We start from the raw sequence: 21123 nt of genomic DNA, 5'->3' as shown, positions 1-21123 counted from the left end.
GAACAACAAATGCTCTAAATAAAGATAGAATACTAAAAGCAGTAAGAGAAAAAGGCCAAGTAACATATAAAGGCAAGCCTATCAGAATTACACCAAATTTTTCACCAGAGACTATGAAAGCCAGAAGATCCTGGACAGATGTTATACAGACACTAAAAGAACACAAATTCCAGCCCAGGCTACTATACCCAGCCAAACTCTCAATTAACATAGATGGAGAAACCAAAGTATTCCACAACAAAACCAAATTCACACATTATCTCTCCACGAATCCAGCCCTTCAAAGGATAATAACAGAAAAAAACCAATACAAGGACAGGAACCACGCCCTAGAAACAACAAGAAGGTAATCCCGCAACAAACCTAAAAGAAGACAGCCACAAGAACAGAATGCCAACTTTAACAACAAAAATAACAGGAAACAACAATTACTTTTTCTTAATATCTCTTAATATCAATGGACTCAACTCCCCGATAAAAAGACATAGACTAACAAACTGGCTACACAAACAAGACCCAACATTTTGCTGCTTACAGGAAACTCATTTCAGAGAAAAAGACACTACCTCAGAATGAAAGGCTGGAAAACAATTTTCCAAGCAAATGGTAGGAAGAAACAAGCTGGAGTAGCCATTCTAATATCTGATAAGATTGACTTCCAATCCAAAGTCATTAAAAAAGACAGGGAGGGACACTTCATACTCATCAAAGGTAAAATCCTCCAAGAGGAACTATCAATCCTGAATATCTATGCTCCAAATACAAAGGCAGCCACATTCATTAAAGAAACTTTAGTAAAGCTCAAAGCACACATTGCACCTCATACAATAATAGTGGGAGACTTCAACACACCACTTTCACCAATGGACAGATCATGGAAACAAAAACTAAACAGGGACACAGTGAAACTAACAGAAATTATGAATCAAATGGATCTGGCAGATATCTACAGAACATTCTATCCTAAAACAAAAGGATATACCTTCTTCTCAGCACCTCATGGTACCTTCTCCAAAATTGACCACATAATTGGTCACAAAACAGGCCTCAACAGATATAAAAATATTGAAATTGTCCCATGCATCCTATCAGATCACCATGGACTAAGGCTGATCTTCAATAACAAAATAAATAATAGAAAGCCAACCTTCACGTGGAAACTGAACAACACTCTTCTCAATGATACCTTGGTCAAGGAAGGAATAAAGAAAGAAATTAAGGACTTTTTAGAGTTCAATGAAAATGAAGCCACAACATACCCAAACTTATGGGACGCAATGAAAGCATTTTTAAGAGGAAAACTCATAGCTCTGAGTGCCTCCAAAAGGAAACTAGAGAGAGCACACATTAGCAGCTTGACAACACACCTAAAAGCACTAGAACAAAAGGAAGCAAATTCACCCAAGAGGAGTAGACGGCAGGAAATAATCAAACTCAGGGGTGAAATCAACCAAGTGGAAACAAGAAAAACTATTCAAAGAATCAACCAATCAAGGAGCTGGTTCTTTGAGAAAGTCAACAAGATAGATAAACCCTTAGCCAGACTCACTAGAGGGCACAGGGAAAGCATCCTAATTAACAAAATCAGAAATGAAAAAGGAGACATAACAACAGATCCTGAAGACATCCAAAACACCATCAGATCCTTCTACCAAAGGCTATACTCAACAAAACTGGAGAACCAGGATGTAATGGACAAGTTCCTAGACAGATACCAGGTACCAAAGCTGAATCAAGATCAGGTTAATGATCTAAACAGCCCTATATCCCCCAAAGAAATAGAAGCAGTCATTAATAGTCTCCCAACTAAAAAAAGCCCAGGACCAGATGGGTTTAGTGCAGAGTTCTATCAGACCTTCAAAGAAGATCTAATCCCAGTTCTTCACAAACTATTCCACAAAATAGAAACAGAAGGTACTCTACCCAACTCATTCTATGAAGCCACAATTACTCTGATACCTAAACCACAAAAAGACCCAACAAAGATAGAAAACTTCAGACCAATATCCCTTATGAATATTGATGCAAAAATACTCAATAAAGTTCTTGCTAACCGAATCCAAGAACACATCAAAACAATCATCCATCCTGACCAAGTAGGTTTCATCCCAGGGATGCAGGGATGGTTCAATATACGGAAATCCATCAACGTAATCCAGTATATAAACAAACTCAAAGACAAAAACCACATGGTCATCTCGTTAGATGCGGAAAAAGCATTTGACAAGATCCAACACCCATTCATGATAAAAGTCTTGGAAAGATCAGGAATTCAAGGCCCATACCTAAACATGATAAAAGCAATCTACAGCAAACCAGTAGCCAACATCAAAGTAAATGGTGAGAAGCTTGAAGCAATCCCTCTAAAATCAGGGACTAGACAAGGCTGTCCACTTTCTCCATACCTATTCAACATTGTACTTGAAGTCCTAGCCAGAGCAATTCGACAACAAAAGGAGATCAAAGGGATACAAATTGGAAAAGATGAAGTCAAAATATCACTTTTTGCAGATGATATGATAATATATATAAGTGACCCTAAAAAATCCACCAGAGAACTCCTAAGCCTGATAAACAGCTTCGGTGAAGTAGCTGGATATAAAATTAACTCAAACAAATCAATGGCCTTTCTCTACACAAAGAATAAACAGGCTGAGAAAGAAATTAGGGAAACAACACCCTTCTCAATAGTCACAAATAATATAAAATATCTTGGCGTGACTCTAACTAAGGAAGTGAAAGATCTGTATAATAAAAACTTCAAGTCTCTGAAGAAAGAAATTCTAGAAGATCTCAGAAGATGGAAAGATCTCCCATGCTCATGGATTGGCAGGATCAACATTGTAAAAATGGCTATCTTGCCAAAAGCAATCTACAGATTCAATGCAATCCCCATCAAAATTCCAAATCAATTCTTCAACGAATTAGAAAGTGCAATCTGCAAATTCATCTGGAATAACAAAAAACCTAGGATAGCAAAAACTCTCCTCAAGGATAAAAGAACCTCTGGTGGAATCACCATGCCGGACCTAAAGCTCTACTACAGAGCAATTGTGATAAAAACTGCATGGTACTGGTATAGTGACAGACAAATAGACCAATGGAATAGAATTGAAGACCCAGAAATGAATCCACACACCTATGGTCACTTGATCTTCAACAAGGGAGCTAAAAACATCCAGTGGAAGAAAGACAGCATTTTCAACAAATGGTGCTGGCACAACTGGTTGTTAACATGTAGAAGAATGCGAATCGATCCATTCCTATCTCCTTGTACTAAGGTCAAGTCTAAGTGGATCAAGGAACTTCACATAAAACCAGAGACACTGAAACTTATAGAGGAGAAAGTGGGGAAAAGCCTTGAAGACATGGGCACAGGGGAAAAATTCCTGAATAGAACAGTAATGGCTTGTGCTGTAAGATCGAGAATTGACAAGTGGGACCTCATGAAACTACAAAGCTTCTGCAAGGCTAAAGACACCATCAATAAGACAAAAAAACCACCAACAGATTGGGAAAGGATCTTCACCTATCCTAAATCAGATAAGGGACTAATATCCAATATATATAAAGAACTCAAGAAGGTGGACTCCAGAAAGTCAAATAACCCCATTAAAAAATGGGGCTCAGAACTGAACAAAGAATTCTCACCTGAGGAATACCGAATGGCAGAGAAGCACCTGAAAAAATGTTCAACATCCTTAATCATCAGGGAAATGCAAATCAAAACAACCCTGAGATTCCACCTCACACCAGTCAGAATGGCTAAGATCAAAAATTCAGGTGACAGCAGATGCTGGCGAGGATGTGGAGAAAGTGGAACACTCCTCCATTGTTGGTGGGATTGCAAGCTTGTACAACCACTCTGGAAATCAGTCTGGCGGTTCCTCAGAAAATTGGACATAGTACTACCGGAGGATCCAGCAATACCTCTCCTGGGCATATATCCAGAAGATGTCCCAACCGGTAAAAAGGACACATGCTCCACTATGTTCATAGCAGCCCTATTTATAATAGCCAGAAGCTGGAAAGAACCCAGATGTCCCTCAACAGAGGAATGGATACAGAAATTATGGTACATTTACACAATGGAGTACTACTCAGTTATTAAAAAGAATGAATTTATGAAATTCCTAGCCAAATGGATGGCCCTGGAGGGCATCATCTTGAGTGAAGTAACACAATCACAAAAGATCTCACACAATATGTATTCATTGATAAGTGGATATTAGCCCAAAACTTAGGATACCCAAGATATAAGATACAATTTGATAAACGCATGAAACTCAAGAAGAATGAAGACCAAAGTGTGGACATTGTGCACCTTCTTAGAATTGGGAACAAAACACCCAGGGAAGGAGTTACAGAGACAAAGTTCGTAGCTGTGATGAAAGGATGGACCATTTAGAGACTGCTGTATCCAGGGATCCGTCCCATAATCAGCTTCTAAACGCTGACACCATTGCATACACTAGTAAGATCTTGCTGAAAGGACCCAAATATAGCTGTCTCTTGTGAGACGATGCCGGGGCCTAGCAAACACAGGAGTGGATGTTCACAGTCAGCTATTGGATGTATCACAGGGCTCCCAATGGAGAAGCTAGAGAAAGTACCCAAGGAGCTAAAGGGATCTGCAACCCTATTGTTGGAACAACATGATGTACTAACCAGAACCCTGGAGCTCTTGTCTCTAGCTGCATATGTATGGAAAGATGGCCTAGTCGGCCATCAATGGAAAGAGAGGCCCATTGGACTTGCAAACTTTATATGCCCCAATATAGGGGAATGCCAGGGCCTAAAGAATGGGAATGGGTGGGTAGGGAAGTGGGGGGTGCTATGGGGGACTCTTGGGATAGTATTGGAAATGTAATTGAGGAAAATATGTAATAAAAATATTAAAAAAAAAAAAAAAAAAAAAAAAGATCCTAACTCAAAACATCCAAGAAATACAGGACACAATGAGAAGACCAAACCTACGGATAATAGGAGTGGATGAGAATGAAGATTTTCAACTCAAAGGACCAGCAAACATCTTCAACAAAATTATAGAAGAAAACTTCCCATATCTAAAGAAAGAGATGCCCATGAACATACAAGAAGCCTACAGAACTCCAAATAGACTGGACCAGAAAAGAAATACCTCCCGACACATAATAATCAGAACAACAAATGCTCTAAATAAAGATAGAATACTAAAAGCAGTAAGAGAAAAAGGCCAAGTAACATATAAAGGCAAGCCTATCAGAATTACACCAAATTTTTCACCAGAGACTATGAAAGCCAGAAGATCCTGGACAGATGTTATACAGACACTAAAAGAACACAAATTCCAGCCCAGGCTACTATACCCAGCCAAACTCTCAATTAACATAGATGGAGAAACCAAAGTATTCCACAACAAAACCAAATTCACACATTATCTCTCCACGAATCCAGCCCTTCAAAGGATAATAACAGAAAAAAACCAATACAAGGACAGGAACCACGCCCTAGAAACAACAAGAAGGTAATCCCGCAACAAACCTAAAAGAAGACAGCCACAAGAACAGAATGCCAACTTTAACAACAAAAATAACAGGAAACAACAATTACTTTTCCTTAATATCTCTTAATATCAATGGACTCAACTCCCCGATAAAAAGACATAGACTAACAAACTGGCTACACAAACAAGACCCAACATTTTGCTGCTTACAGGAAACTCATTTCAGAGAAAAAGACACTACCTCAGAATGAAAGGCTGGAAAACAATTTTCCAAGCAAATGGTAGGAAGAAACAAGCTGGAGTAGCCATTCTAATATCTGATAAGATTGACTTCCAACCCAAAGTCATTAAAAAAGACAGGGAGGGACACTTCATACTCATCAAAGGTAAAATCCTCCAAGAGGAAATATCAATCCTGAATATCTATGCTCCAAATACAAAGGCAGCCTCATTCATTAAAGAAACTTTAGTAAATCTCAAAGCACACATTGCACCTCATACAATAATAGTGGGAGACTTCAACACACCACTTTCACCAATGGACAGATCATGGAAACAGAAACTAAACAGGGACACAGAGAAACTAAGAGAAATTATGAATCAAATGGATCTGGCAGATATCTACAGAACATTCTATCCTAAAACAAAAGGATATACCTTCTTCTCAGCACCTCATGGCACCTTCTCCAAAATTGACCACATAATTGGTCACAAAACAGGCTTCAACAGATACAAAAATATTGAAATTGTCCCATGCATCCTATCAGATCACCATGGACTAAAGCTGATCTTCAATAACAAAATAAATAATAGAAAGCCAACCTTCACGTGGAAACTGAACAACACTCTTCTCAATGATACCTTGGTCAAGGAAGGAATAAAGAAAGAAATTAAGGACTTTTTAGAGTTCAATGAAAATGAAGCCACAACATACCCAAACTTATGGGACGCAATGAAAGCATTTCTAAGAGGAAAACTCATAGCTCTGAGTGCCTCCAAAAGGAAACTAGAGAGAGCACATATTAGCAGCTTGACAACACACCTAAAAGCACTAGAACAAAAGGAAGCAAATTCACCCAAGAGGAGTAGACGGCAGGAAATAATCAAACTCAGGGGTGAAATCAACCAAGTGGAAACAAGAAAAACTATTCAAAGAATCAACCAATCAAGGAGCTGGTTCTTTGAGAAAATCAACAAGATAGATAAACCCTTAGCCAGACTCACTAGAGGGCACAGGGAAAGCATCCTAATTAACAAAATCAGAAATGAAAAAGGAGACATAACAACAGATCCTGAAGACATCCAAAACACCATCAGATCCTTCTACCAAAGGCTATACTCAACAAAACTGGAGAACCTGGATGAAATGGAGAAGTTCCTAGACAGATACCAGGTACCAAAGTTGAATCAAGATCAGGTTAATGATCTAAACAGCCCTATATCCCCCAAAGAAATAGAAGCAGTCATCAATAGTCTCCCAACTAAAAAAAGCCCAGGACCAGATGGGTTTAGTGCAGAGTTCTATCAGACCTTCAAAGAAGATCTAATCCCAGTTCTTCACAAACTATTCCACAAAATAGAAACAGAAGGTACTCTACCCAACTCATTCTATGAAGCCACAATTACTCTGATACCTAAACCACAAAAAGACCCAACAAAGATAGAAAACTTCAGACCAATATCCCTTATGAATATTGATGCAAAAATACTCAATAAAGTTCTTGCTAACCGAATCCAAGAACACATCAAAACAATCATCCATCCTGACCAAGTAGGTTTCATCCCAGGGATGCAGGGATGGTTCAATATACGGAAATCCATCAACGTAATCCAGTATATAAACAAACTCAAAGACAAAAACCACATGGTCATCTCGTTAGATGCGGAAAAAGCATTTGACAAGATCCAACACCCATTCATGATAAAAGTCTTGGAAAGATCAGGAATTCAAGGCCCATACCTAAACATGATCAAAGCAATCTACAGCAAACCAGTAGCCAACATCAAAGTAAATGGTGAGAAGCTTGAAGCAATCCCTCTAAAATCAGGGACTAGACAAGGCTGTCCACTTTCTCCATACCTATTCAACATTGTACTTGAAGTCCTAGCCAGAGCAATTCGACAACAAAAGGAAATCAAAGGGATACAAATTGGAAAAGATGAAGTCAAAATATCACTTTTTGCAGATGATATGATAGTATATATAAGTGGCCCTAAAAATTCCACCAGAGCACTCCTAAGCCTGATAAACAGCTTCGGTGAAGTAGCTGGATATAAAATTAACTCAAACAAATCAATGGCCTTTCTCTACACAAAGAATAAACAGGCTGAGAAAGAAATTAGGGAAACAACACCCTTCTCAATAGTCACAAATAATATAAAATATCTTGGCGTGACTCTAACTAAGGAAGTGAAAGATCTGTATAATAAAAACTTCAAGTCTCTGAAGAAAGAAATTATAGAAGATCTCAGAAGATGGAAAGATCTCCCATGCTCATGGATTGGCAGGATCAACATTGTAAAAATGGCTATCTTGCCAAAAGCAATCTACAGATTCAATGCAATCCCCATCAAAATTCCAAATCAATTCTTCAACGAATTAGAAAGTGCAATCTGCAATTCATCTGGAATAACAAAAAACCTAGGATAGCAAAAACTCTTCTCAAGGATAAAAGAACCTCTGGTGGAATCACCATGCCGGACCTAAAGCTCTACTACAGAGCAATTGTGATAAAAACTGCATGGTACTGGTATAGTGACAGACAAATAGACCAATGGAATAGAATTGAAGACGCAGAAATGAACCCACACACCTACGGTCACTTGATCTTCGACAAGGGAGCTAAAAACATCCAGTGGAAGAAAGACAGCATTTTCAACAAATGGTGCTGGCACAACTGGTTGTTAACATGTAGAAGAATGCGAATCGATCCATTCCTATCTCCTTGTACTAAGGTCAAGTCTAAGTGGATCAAGGAACTTCACATAAAACCAGAGACACTGAAACTTATAGAGGAGAAAGTGGGGAAAAGCCTTGAAGATATGGGCACAGGGGAAAAATTCCTGAATAGAACAGTAATGGCTTGTGCTGTAAGATCGAGAATTGACAAGTGGGACCTCATGAAACTACAAAGCTTCTGCAAGGCTAAAGACACCATCAATAAGACAAAAAAACCACCAACAGATTGGGAAAGGATCTTCACCTATCCTAAATCAGATAAGGGACTAATATCCAATATATATAAAGAACTCAAGAAGGTGGACTCCAGAAAGTCAAATAACCCCATTAAAAAATGGGGCTCAGAACTGAACAAAGAATTCTCACCTGAGGAATACCGAATGGCAGAGAAACACCTGAAAAAATGTTCAACATCCTTAATCATCAGGGAAATGCAAATCAAAACAACCCTGAGATTCCACCTCACACCAGTCAGAATGGCTAAGATCAAAAATTCAGGTGACAGCAGATGCTGGCGAGGATGTGGAGAAAGTGGAACACTCCTCCATTGTTGGTGGGATTGCAAGCTTGTACAACCACTCTGGAAATCAGTCTGGCGGTTCCTCAGAAAATTGGATATAGTACTACCGGAGGATCCAGCAATACCTCTCCTGTGCATATATCCAGAAGATGTCCCAACCGGTAAAAAGGACACATGCTCCACTATGTTCATAGCAGCCTTATTTATAATAGCCAGAAGCTGGAAAGAACCCAGATGTCCCTCAACAGAGGAATGGATACAGAAATTATGGTACATTTACACAATGGAGTACTACTCAGCTATTAAAAAGAATGAATTTATGAAATTCCTAGCCAAATGGATGGACCTGGAGGGCATCATCTTGAGTGAAGTAACACAATCACAAAAGAACTCACACAATATGTATTCACTGATAAGTGGATATTAGCCCAAAACTTAGGATACCCAAGATATAAGATACAATTTGCTAAACGCATGAAACTCAAGAAGAATGAAGACCAAAGTGTGGACACTGTGCCCCTTCTTAGAATTGGGAACAAAACACCCAGGGAAGGAGTTACAGAGACAAAGTTCGTAGCTGTGATGAAAGGATGGACCATTTAGAGACTGCCGTATCCAGGGATCCATCCCATAAGCAGCTTCTAAACGCTGACACCATTGCATACACTAGCAAGATTTTGCTGAAAGGACCCAAATATAGCTGTCTCTTGTGAGACGATGCCGGGGCCTAGCAAACACAGGAGTGGATGTTCACAGTCAGCTATTGGATGTATCACAGGGCTCCCAATGGAGAAGCTAGAGAAAGTACCCAAGGAGCTAAAGGGATCTGCAACCCTATTGTTGGAACAACATGATGTACTAACCAGAACCCTGGAGCTCTTGTCTCTAGCTGCATATGTATGGAAAGATGGCCTAGTCGGCCATCAATGGAAAGAGAGGCCCATTGGACTTGCAAACTTTATATGCCCCAATATAGGGGAATGCCAGGGCCAAAAGAATGGGAATGGGTGGGTAGGGAAGTGGGGGGCGCTATGGGGGACTTTTGGGATAGCATTGGAAATGTAATTGAGGAAGATATGTAATAAAAATATTAAAAATCAAAAAAAAAATAAAGTGTGAGAGCATCTCAAAAAAAAAAAATTTTTAAAGTAAGAAATTATATTAACAGCTTTGTCCCATCTAATTTTAGAAGTAAGTGAAGAAAACTGCATAATAAATGCAAATTATCCAAGATTATACAAGAAAAATACAAAATAATGAATTTTTTATTTATCTGTTTAAAAAATTGAATTCATAATTAAAATTGTTTAACAAATAGACCTTTAGTGTCAAATGGTTATAGTCATTTAATTCAATTAACTTAATTTCTCTACATAGTTAAGGTGTCATTGTAATGAGACAATTTTATCAGAAACATCTTCTGATGTCTTCCTAGTATTCTATAAATCTTTGGTGAAAAGCAACAAAAACAGAAGTTACTTTGGGGCTGGGGACGGGGACTTGGTGAGTGAAGTCCATGCTATGCAGCGTAAGGACCTGAGATAAACTCTCAGAGATAAACTCTCAGAGCGCACAGGTGCACACCTGTAATCCCAAGGCTGGAGAGGAGGAGACAAGTGGATCCCTGGGACCCTGGGACTTGCTATCAGCCGGTGTAGACTACAGGGGTTGCAGGCCAGTGAGAATTCTAGTCTCAGAAAATAAAAAATAAAAAAAAAAGCAACCCTTGAGTAACAACACTGGAGGTTGTCACCTGCCTGCCCTTCTTACATTCAAACTTGGGAGGAAGCTAACCAGCAGGAACAGATAAGATTGTCAGGCCGAGAAACTACTGTGTGTCTCATGCGGTAACAGAGAGTGTGTACCATTATAAAATTGTCCAGACTGATGTAAAACATCTGTGCACTGCAAGTGACCATGGAGTGTCAATGAGAATGTCATGTTATGGCCTTGGACAGAGAGCATTATAAATCTGTTAAACATGTCTAGAAAAATGAACAATGAAGTCTGTGTGGACATTGGGTGAGAAGATGCTATGTCAATGGAGAGCCGCTGCTTGTAGTAACTCACATGCCATTCTGTGCAATTCTATGCATCTGTGGGGCAAGAAATGTATGGAAACTCTGACTTCCCGTAAGTTTCAAACTCAGCATATAAGACAGTCATTATTTCCTGATGAATTCTAAGCTTCTCTAAAAAGTAAAATATTTTTGAGGCAATGAATTGGCTTGGTAGATAGAGGTGCTTGCTATCAAAGCGTGATGACCTGAGTCTGATCCCCAGAACCTCTACGCTAGAAAGAGAAACGAACTCCCACGGGGTATCTTATGAGCTCCATACATGCCATGCCATGCATGCATCCATCCACGCATATAACACATGCACAAAAATGTAATTTATTTTTAAAGTAATATTTATACTTAAAGATTTTATGGTATATGCTACTCATATAACTAGACCTGAATGAATGAATGAATGTACATTTAGAAAACAATATAACAATATTAAAGTTCTTCAGAACAAATTCCCAACCTTTTCTTATTCATAAATATAACCTGTTTGGTCCATACAATTAAAAGAAATATTTTTAAAAATAATTTCAAAGATTATCCCTATCAAATAATCTAAACTGCTTGAGTAATACCTTAATACTGATGGAATAGTGAAGTATTTTTATATACCAAAGTAAACTATTTTGCTAATTTCTTAAAACAAGGGGTGAAACCTCACGTGGTTGAGAGCACTGATGAATGCACAGAGAGCTTATGAACTGCAGAAAAGGGCACACATCCCTGCCGACTGGACACAATAGTAAAGGAACTCCTAGTAACATACTGCCATAGCCAGGATCGGTGCATCACTCAATCTTCATTTGAGAAGCACTGTTTGCAGTAAATGGTGACTAAGAGTGAGCCACAACTGGCCAAGGTGCAGAGACTGCAGAATGCTTGGACTTAAAGGGAACTTATATAATCTTCCCAGCCCTCCAAGGGCTCCCTAGGAAAGAAGGAGCTGAAAGAGTGCTGATGCCTGAAACAGTGGATGGCACATGTGCAAAACCTGAACGAGCCCAAGTCAGACCAAATCCCAGCATGGGATGAACAGGGGACTTGGGCACACGATTCTACATAGCCATGAAGCTGATGGCAGAACTGCTAGCTGCTGAGAAAAGGAGAGACAGTTTTCTCTAGAAACTTCAGTCCCTGACAAATGGACCACTCTCCCAAGAATGAAGACCACACATCCAAGATTGAGCAACACAAACCGAATGGGTCAAAACAAAACAAGACAGAAAGCTGGGTCAAAGAAAGGACTTGGATCTGGAAAACTTTGGGGGAGGGGAATGAATCTGACCAAAGCACATTGCATAAAAACTCTCAAAGAACTCACAAAAATAAAGGAACAGACCTTTCGTGAGGAGATAAGCAGCCAACATGTATTAAAAGTCACTGGCATCCCTAAGTATTTATTTAAAGAATATAACAATACACATGCAATAGCCGGGCGCCGTGGCACACGCCTTTAGTCCCAGCACTCATGAGGCAGAGGCAGGCGGATTTCTGAGTTCGAGGCCAGCCTGGTCTACAAAGTGAGTTCCAGGACAGCCAGGGCTACACAGAGAAACCCTGTCTCGAAAAACAAAACAAACAAACAAACAAAAAAAAAAAACACATGCAATGAGATACATGAATAGCAGGCTCAAACAATGGGATTCTCAGAGCAATTCAATCTCGAATAGATATCTGTTTTCAGAACTAGAGGGAGCCTAGGCATGATGCACACTTTTAACCCCAGCACTTAGGAAGCAGGTTGAAAGGCAGATCTGAGTGTGAAAGTTGTCTACATAGAGTTCCAAGCCAGCCAGAGCCACATAGTGAGACACTGTGTCAAAATATACAAATCAGAACTGCAAAGATGTCCAAACGAAACTGTCAGTTAGAGATGAGCCCATTTACGACAATGTGAAATACTGATGCACATATATATTCACCCAGAGATTTATATAAAGATATAACAAGATATTAGCCATTATGTTCTCCTAGGACGGCATTTAAAGTGGCCTCTAGTTCCTTCCTATTATCTTCTTATTCATTTGGATTGTATAGTATGAGCCTAAATTAGAAGTGTTTACACTCACAGATCAACATAGACACACAGCAGCAATATAAGGTATTCATGGCCAACCCATCTCAGCAAGAACAAGTTCATTCTACTTAAAGTCCATCAAGTGACTCGTCTGGGCCACTCATAGTTTACTCGTTTTTAATTATGTGCGTTAAAATTAGAATAAATCTTAGAACTAAAGTTTCCCAGTTATCTATGTCTGGTCACTTCATCTTTATACACCAGTTTCTTCAACATTTTAATATCTATTACATGATTGACATAAAAATCAAATGAATAATTAGGAAAGATATTTTCTAAATTTTAGTAGTAGTAATATACCTTTATGAGCAGCATACTGAAAAATAGGGGAGATCTTATACAGGATATCAAAGGAGAAAACTGTCTGACTTTTGGAGTTGGAGGACAAATTAGTAAAAGGTCAGCATTACCATCCATTAGCACATGCTCATCCAAAAGCCATCAAAGAACACAGCACCATACCAAGGATATGAAATTCCGTTACACTAACGTTAGTTATTGCATTCAAAAATTTGACTTAAGGAATTTACTAGAACACTGTTGTAGGATTTCCCCTGTCCAATCACATTAGGGCGGTAGGACGCTTCCCCACAGGAGCACAGGAGTGTGACCTGGCCCCACTGAGAGTTGGCGGGTTCAGTTTTTCAGTATTTCCCACAACAGAACACCACACAAATATAAATGCAATACAGAACTGGGACTTCCATGGAGCCAATCAGCCAGACAATACCATAACCCAGGAATAAGAGAAAGCCTGAGCCTTAACTGTTGTCATAGGTCATCTATGGTTCTGGGTTACTTGAATACCCTAGGGCTGGCCACTCATCTGTATGCTCCTGGAGTGCACTGATGATAGCTATGAGCAGAAATAGGCATGTGTGGGGATGCTCCTGACTACCTTCAGAGTCAATGGCTAGACAGGAAATTCAAGCTTGGTCCGGATTTCCCTAACCATTCAACTTCACAGATGAGATAAGGATCACCTGGAGTAATGCAGTCTTGAGCTACCTCACTGGTAAGCACAACACGTGTGGTGACACTGAAGAAGAAAAGACAGGAGTGGACATCACGAGAAAGCGAATCATGGATGTCCATTCACAACTTGTATGACTTTGCTACAGCAGGGGCCTGAAAGTCTGAAGCCACACTTAAACACACATCATTACTCCTGGGGAAATTCCCACAGTTTACAATGGGAAAGCTCACCTTTGTGGATTTTCTCACTTATGATATCTTAAGCCTGAACCGTATGTTTGAGCCCAAGCGCCTGGATGAGCTCCCAATCAGAAGGTTCTCATGTGCCTCTTTAGTGGAGAGAACTGTGTGCCTGCTGCCTGACCACTTTTTCAAGATGCCCACAACAACAAGATGCCCAAGTGGAGCAGCAGCAAGGGCACACACCAAGCAAGAGATGCTTGCACTGCTTCTTCTGTTCCATCCTATCCCTTGGGACCTACACTCTGTCCTCGCTGCTCTATCTAATAAACGTTAATAAAATAGAAATAAATAAATGACGGCATGAGTCACCATAACTATATCAGAGCTGCAATAAAAGCAACATGAAGCACAGCACAGATTGACGGTGGGAATGAAGCTGGCTGAGTGCCTCCTGCTGTCAGTCACAGCCAGAGGGAGAACTGGTCTCCTGTAGCTACTAGATGCAATGTTGCCAGCATACATATACTAAACATAAAATAGCCCTTCAGTGTGACACTTAGTCAGTGCTGAGTGTTTATTAAAATCGTGCCAAAAGTGAAAGGAAGAGAGTCATAGGGAAATAAATATTCCATCGCCGCCTCCTCCTCCCTTATCCAGCATTAAAAAAGTTGAAGGGATTTTTTTTTTAAATCTGGAGACCCCAAAACCTATGTAGTAAAACACAAAGACAAAAGGCTAGTTGTGATCCCATGGTTTTCCTGGCTGATTCAGGGCAGCTCTTCCCCATCACCCTGTCAGTAATCTTCAAACAAGAAGTAGCAGTATTCAGCAAGCACAGTAATAGTAATAGAAAACAGAGTATACTAGTTTATTAGTTGTAATTACTTGGTTCTCAAGAATTCTGTCTTTACGAGAGAAGCAGTCACATGTGGTGCTTTTTGAAAAATCTAATTTAGTAAGCACTAAATTTATTTCTATCTCACTAAATTGCACACTTCTTTGGTCGCTGGGCATAGGGTTATCTACGCATTCCTTTAACATCATGTGACATTTTAAAAGATGATTTGACAGTAAGAGAGAAAATATTAGAGAACAGGGAAGGGGACTCCAGAGAGTAAAGGGCGGATGAGCAAAAAGCCAAAAGGCAGTGTGGTCAGGAGCAAACATCATCTAAGCACTACAGACGGAAGCAGCACAGTGAAGCCAGTGTATTTGTATAATTAAAATGGGTTATCAAAAGGGGGAAGGGGCCCTTGTGTATGTTCAGCAGATGAACAAGCATCCAGTGGAACAATGTGCCACAGAGACTTTGAACAGAAGTTGAACAAAATGCTTTGAATGTCTGGAGACAGAGCTGGTCATTGAAGACCAGACACACTCCTGTAGTGGTGGAACAACAGTTAAAACGGAAGTTAACTAAAGGTGGAAGAACAAGTGACCAGTGCAATGTATCCTCCCAGCACACTGGCAGAAGATGACATACATCCAGCTAGAACGTGGAAGAGGAGATGGAATCAGCAGAGGAAGTGGACAAGGAGGAGAAATGGAAACTGAAAGCCAAGAGAGCAGGATTGAGCAGCCTACACACCAGCAGCAGTACAGAACCTCTGGGGACAGAGGCTGTGCTTCCTTGAATTACACTTAAGGAAATAACAACAGGTCTTCCAAGAAAAAGAACATGCTGTTCTTTTACACTTGTAGACAAGAAGCAGTGTCCCAAAAAGATACACAGCATATTGTCCAGCCATCTTACCAGATGACTTCACGGTGACACCCAAGAACCACTGCACTATACCACCTAGTAACATGAGGCAAAGTAAGGTCTCAACTATAAAACTTTCAGGCTCTAGTTGGGATAAAACTGTAGCAGACACTTAAATTTCCTGATTCACATTTTCACCATGGCCAGCAGCTCTGCGACAAGCTGTCAGGTTTCACAACAGCTCTACAGACATCTAGGAAAACCAGAAAACTTGTCACCAATGGTATCAGACAAGTTATTTTATTAAATAATGAAGGATTATCCTGAAGAAAGCAACTACATGACTGAGAACCAGAATGTTTTGCCAATCATGATTAGCAAATTTAATATAATCACCTACTTTGTAGATTTTGATGTCAAGGCCAAAGCATCCTTATAATTCTTAATTTTTATTGTCATTGTTAAATCCTACAATTCTCCCCTGTACAAGATTTAAAATCAAAAGCCCTCACTGGTATACGGTGTCATTATCTCAATATATATTAAAAATGTATCTACGCATACAGTGCAGTAAGGGAATATTAAAAAGAATGTGCCTGCTTAAATTATAATGAAAATTCCTGTTTAAAACGTGTGTGTGTGCTGGGTGGTGGTGGTGCACACCTTTAATCCCAGCACTTGGGAGACAGAGGCAGGCAGATTTCTGAGTTCCAGGCCAGCCTGGTCTACAAAGTGAGTTCTAGGACAGCCAGGGCTACACAGAGAAACCTTGTCTCGAAAAAGAAGTGTGTGTGCCCACACACATGCATGCGCACGTACTCACGATTTGCCATTTCTATTACTCATCATAGCTTTATGACAAAAAGAAAAGGGGCTTTAATTGCTCTCAGTTTAAAGACTTTTTAAAAACTAAGGCTCACTGGATGGTGGTAGTGCACTCCTTTAATCCCAGCACTTGGGAAGCAGAGGTAGGTGGTGCAGCCAAGGTTACACAAAGAACATCTGCCTCAAAAAACCAATAAACAAATACAAACAAGCAAACTTACATACATACATACATACATATATACACGCATATATACATACATACTAAGAATCGAAAAGCTTATTACACCATAATTCTAGCCCAAATTCTTCCAAGTCAATTCTCACTGTAGAGTTCTGCCACTCTTTCACTTGATGAAAGCAATGGAAAAAAGTAGGTTCTCACCAAAAAGGCCAGGAAGGAAATAGTCTAGTGTATGTCAGTAATGGGGTGGAAGACTGAGACCATAAGGAGCATGCAACCCTGGCCAGCCCAGCGAAGTGAACCCCTGTCACTGCAGGTCTATTTCTCAGGTGTGCCACACAACTACTGGCATTTTCTATGGCAGCCGTGAATAAAATTAAGAAACACTACAACTGAGACATAATGTAAAAAATCTTAAGCAAATTAAGTTTGGCAAATACAAGCTCCAAAAAATTTATTAAATTACCCATAAAAAAGATGTATATCAATAATTTAACAAAATCTTACTTCAAAGACTCCAATTAAATTTCATAACCAAGAAAGTTATAAATGACTTGCCTCAAGAAACTTGAAGCAGCCAATCACCAGGAAGTAGTCTAATGATGTTGCTCCTTTCCAAACCCTGACTTTATTCAGGAATCTCTTTCCATTCCTCTCTATCCTTTTTGCTCTCTTATATAGTAGTAAGGCATTGAAAAGGTAGAAGAAAAAAGTGGAGAAGGGTGAAGAAAGAAGAACTCAGAAAGTAGGCAAAGACAGCTATATTCCATTGTGTAAATGTACCATATTTTCTTTATCCAATCTTTATTCAAGCAATGTTGTTTCCAGTTTCTGGCTATTATGAATAAAGATGCTATAAACACAAAAAGAAAGAAAGTTATAAACAAATCCAGATGTCGAAGTGATGTCATTAGTAAATAGGCTTGCATTTACTATCATTCTAATTATAAACTGCAGTCCAGACTGACATTCCTAATCCAAAACTCTGAACACATCCTCAAACTCTGAGACCACAGCATCATCAGCACGGCATCGCAAGTGGAAAATTCCACATCTGACCTCCTCAAGCCGCTAACCCCAGCACTTGGGTACTAAGACAGAAGGATTGCCACAAGTTGATCTAAATAGTGAGTTCCATGCCAATTCAGGCTATAGACTGAGACACTGTCTCAAAAATCCAAAAGGTATAAACAAGCTCTGTGTGTGTGTGTGTGTGTGCGCGCACAGACATATATATATATATATATATATATATATATATATACCTTCAATAATTTATATATGTATATACATATAATGTATTATAAATTAACTTCAGCTATAAATAAATTAAATCTTATTTTAAATTTTGGTTCCATTCCCAGATACTGCACATGAATGTATGAATATGCATATTATATATATATGTATGTATGTGTATATATATGTATATATTTAAAATCTAAAATGATACTCAATTATTTTATATATAGGTAAAATCTACACATACATACACATACATTTACCCAAAAATATTCCAAATTTTGAAAAACTCTGAAATGCAAAACAGTCCTTCCTAAAATTTCATAACCTCGTGTTACTATTGATTTTCATAGAACTTAGCTGATTACCTCAGATCCCTCAATTGATACTCTCCTATACTTGTGTAATGTCTTCACTCTCAACAGCACTCATAACAACTTGTTAGCTTCTCAACATTAACTCTTAATGTTAAGTTTGAAAACTTGCAAACATAAGGTACTCCCATCTCACTAGGATTTGCATCTGTGAACATTTGGGGCGGGGGATGAACAAGAAAGGTATGGCCTGGTGGAGCTACAGCAGTGGCAAGGCATGTCTCTAGCATCACAAGGCCAAGGATATTATCCCCAGTGCTAGAATATGAGGGAGGGGCAAGAGAGGAGAGGAGGGCACAGAAGGGAAGGAGAAGGGAGGAAGGGCAGAGCCACAGCTAATGTCTTCCTTGTCTCACCTGAAACACACACAAGTTTAACTGGTGCTATCACTATGGTGATGCAGACTTCTCTGCCAAATTTCTCTTGTAGTACGAAACTAATTTCTGAGCTCAGAATAGCTCAGAGCCTTCAGTCTGCTCCTAATGCTTCCACAACACTAAACAGGAGAAGTGGAAGAAGCCAGTTGCTGACTTCCATTAAGCTGCCCCTTCTTCCAGGCTGACAGTTCTTATTCAAGCAACTAGAATCTTAGCACAGATCACCACCACAGAGCTTAGGAACCAAATAAACACTTCTGCTTCTAGAACATTCAGCAGCACAATTTACAAAACTCCTCTCCACAACTATGTATTTGGGTCTCATAAAAACTGAATATGGCATGCAAAGGTTTTACAAATAGGAAAATGAAAGCAATTCAAGTCAAAGGACTTAGCCAATAACATGCTCCTAGTCAGTAGTGCATTCATTATCAAAGGCACGGCAACTTCAAAGGGTTAGGACAGCCACACCTGCCTCACGGGCCATACCCAGCAAAATGATACACTGTATGCAGAATACTATGGATGTAACTATGTCTTTAACTGTGAGCCTGAAATCAGACAAATATTTACATATTTGAATCCTGTGTCAAAACAAGTAATGAATGTTAACATTACTATTATTAGGATAAGCATTCGATGTCACTACAAATACTATAATTGCCATTAAACATTAGCATGTTATAATTTTTCCTATCAATTCCCAGCCTACATTTCTTTTTTTTTTTTTTTTTTTTAAGATTTATTTATTTATTATATGTAAGTACGCTGTAGCTGTCTTCAGACATTCCAGAAGAGGGCTCCAGATCTCGTTGCGGGTGGTTGTGAGCCACCATGTGGTTGCTGGGATTTGAACTCTGGACCTTCGGAAGAGCAGTCGGGTGCTCTTACCCACTGAGCCATCTCACCAGCCCCCCTACATTTCTTTATTAACACATCTAGATTTTTTTCACAGTAAACATACAATCTTGATAAAAATGCTGCCCCTTACTGTCAAGATCGCACTGCAGGTATTCATCATGAAGCCACGTGTGTCAGCAAAGCAGCAAGCACCAAAACTTAGTGTTTAAGTCCTCTGTGGTAATAAAGTGTGTGTGTGTGTGTGTGTGTGTAATATAGATAGATAGATAGATAGATAGATAGATAGATAGATAGATAGATAATGTAATAACAGTTTATTAATCCAAATAAATTCATTAGTTGCTTTACAACTATTACAGAAATACTATTTGACTTATAGGAAAAAATTAAGTTATTCAAGATCTTTAAAATCAATCCCAAAATATTTACACAATTTCTTGCTCCATAACTGGGACCTGAAATACTTAGACTCTAACAGGAACTATTTCTAATTCCCTTCTAAAGCATTTTTATGCATACTATCTCAGGAGCAAAAATACATAGACCCTAAAGATATGTGTTGTTCCTAAGCATTAAATCACACCTATAGGGCTGGAGAGATTGCTCAGTGGTTGAGCACAATTGCCTAGGACTAGAGTTCAAGTCCCAGCACCACCCTGAGGTGCCCCCTCAGGCACCTGCATTCCTGTGCACACATCCATACACATTATTATTAGAAATAATAATTCTTTACAAGCACACACACACCTGAATTGGTAGAGTCTAAATCCAGCTAGAACGCACATAAAACAATAGTAGTCAGCTATATTTCACAGCTGCTTGGGGAACAAAGTATTAAGCCTGCCTGATGGTAATTAATTATAAATGTGATGACCAAACACACCCTTATATGACTGCATTTCTTCTACCAACCCCAGAAATATCTACTTCTGAAATGACTAATTTCTGGAAACTTACACATGACAGATGACCACTGAATATACTATACTGATAGCTATATGCTGTTTTTTACAGGTTCGAGTGGCAAATAAGAAGGAACTGAAAGAGGAAGGGCCTTGTCTGATCTTTATCATTTCTGCCTACCAAGTCACAGTCTGTGGTTTATCAACAGTTCTACTTTTAAAATGTCTTAAATGGAGCACCCATTTGATGTGATGATAAAAATCTGCAACCTTTCAGTCTTTTACACTGACCTTTTCTAAAAGATTTCAAAATCCCCACTAGGCTGAGGAGTACAAGACAATCTTATTCTAATTTCACTTTTGCCAAGTAATTCTGAACACCATTCAT

The 21123-nt window shown here is 39.1% G+C and overlaps 1 protein-coding gene and 1 pseudogene across 2 annotated transcripts in view; one reads left to right on the top strand and one right to left on the bottom strand.

Moving 5' to 3' along the window:
* The window catches only part of Dennd1b (DENN domain containing 1B), a 222215-nt gene that overhangs the window by 188853 nt on the left and 12239 nt on the right, over positions 1-21123 (bottom strand). The window lies entirely within an intron of this gene.
* LOC147006129 (glutathione S-transferase Mu 5 pseudogene) lies at positions 13877-14602 on the top strand (annotated as a pseudogene).

The sequence above is a fragment of the Mus caroli genome, unplaced genomic scaffold (assembly GCF_978045245.1).
Source record: "Mus caroli unplaced genomic scaffold, Mus_caroli_1 scaffold_1, whole genome shotgun sequence".
NCBI classification, from domain to species: Eukaryota; Metazoa; Chordata; class Mammalia; order Rodentia; family Muridae; genus Mus; species Mus caroli.
This window is presented reverse-complemented; position numbering and strand designations above follow the sequence as displayed.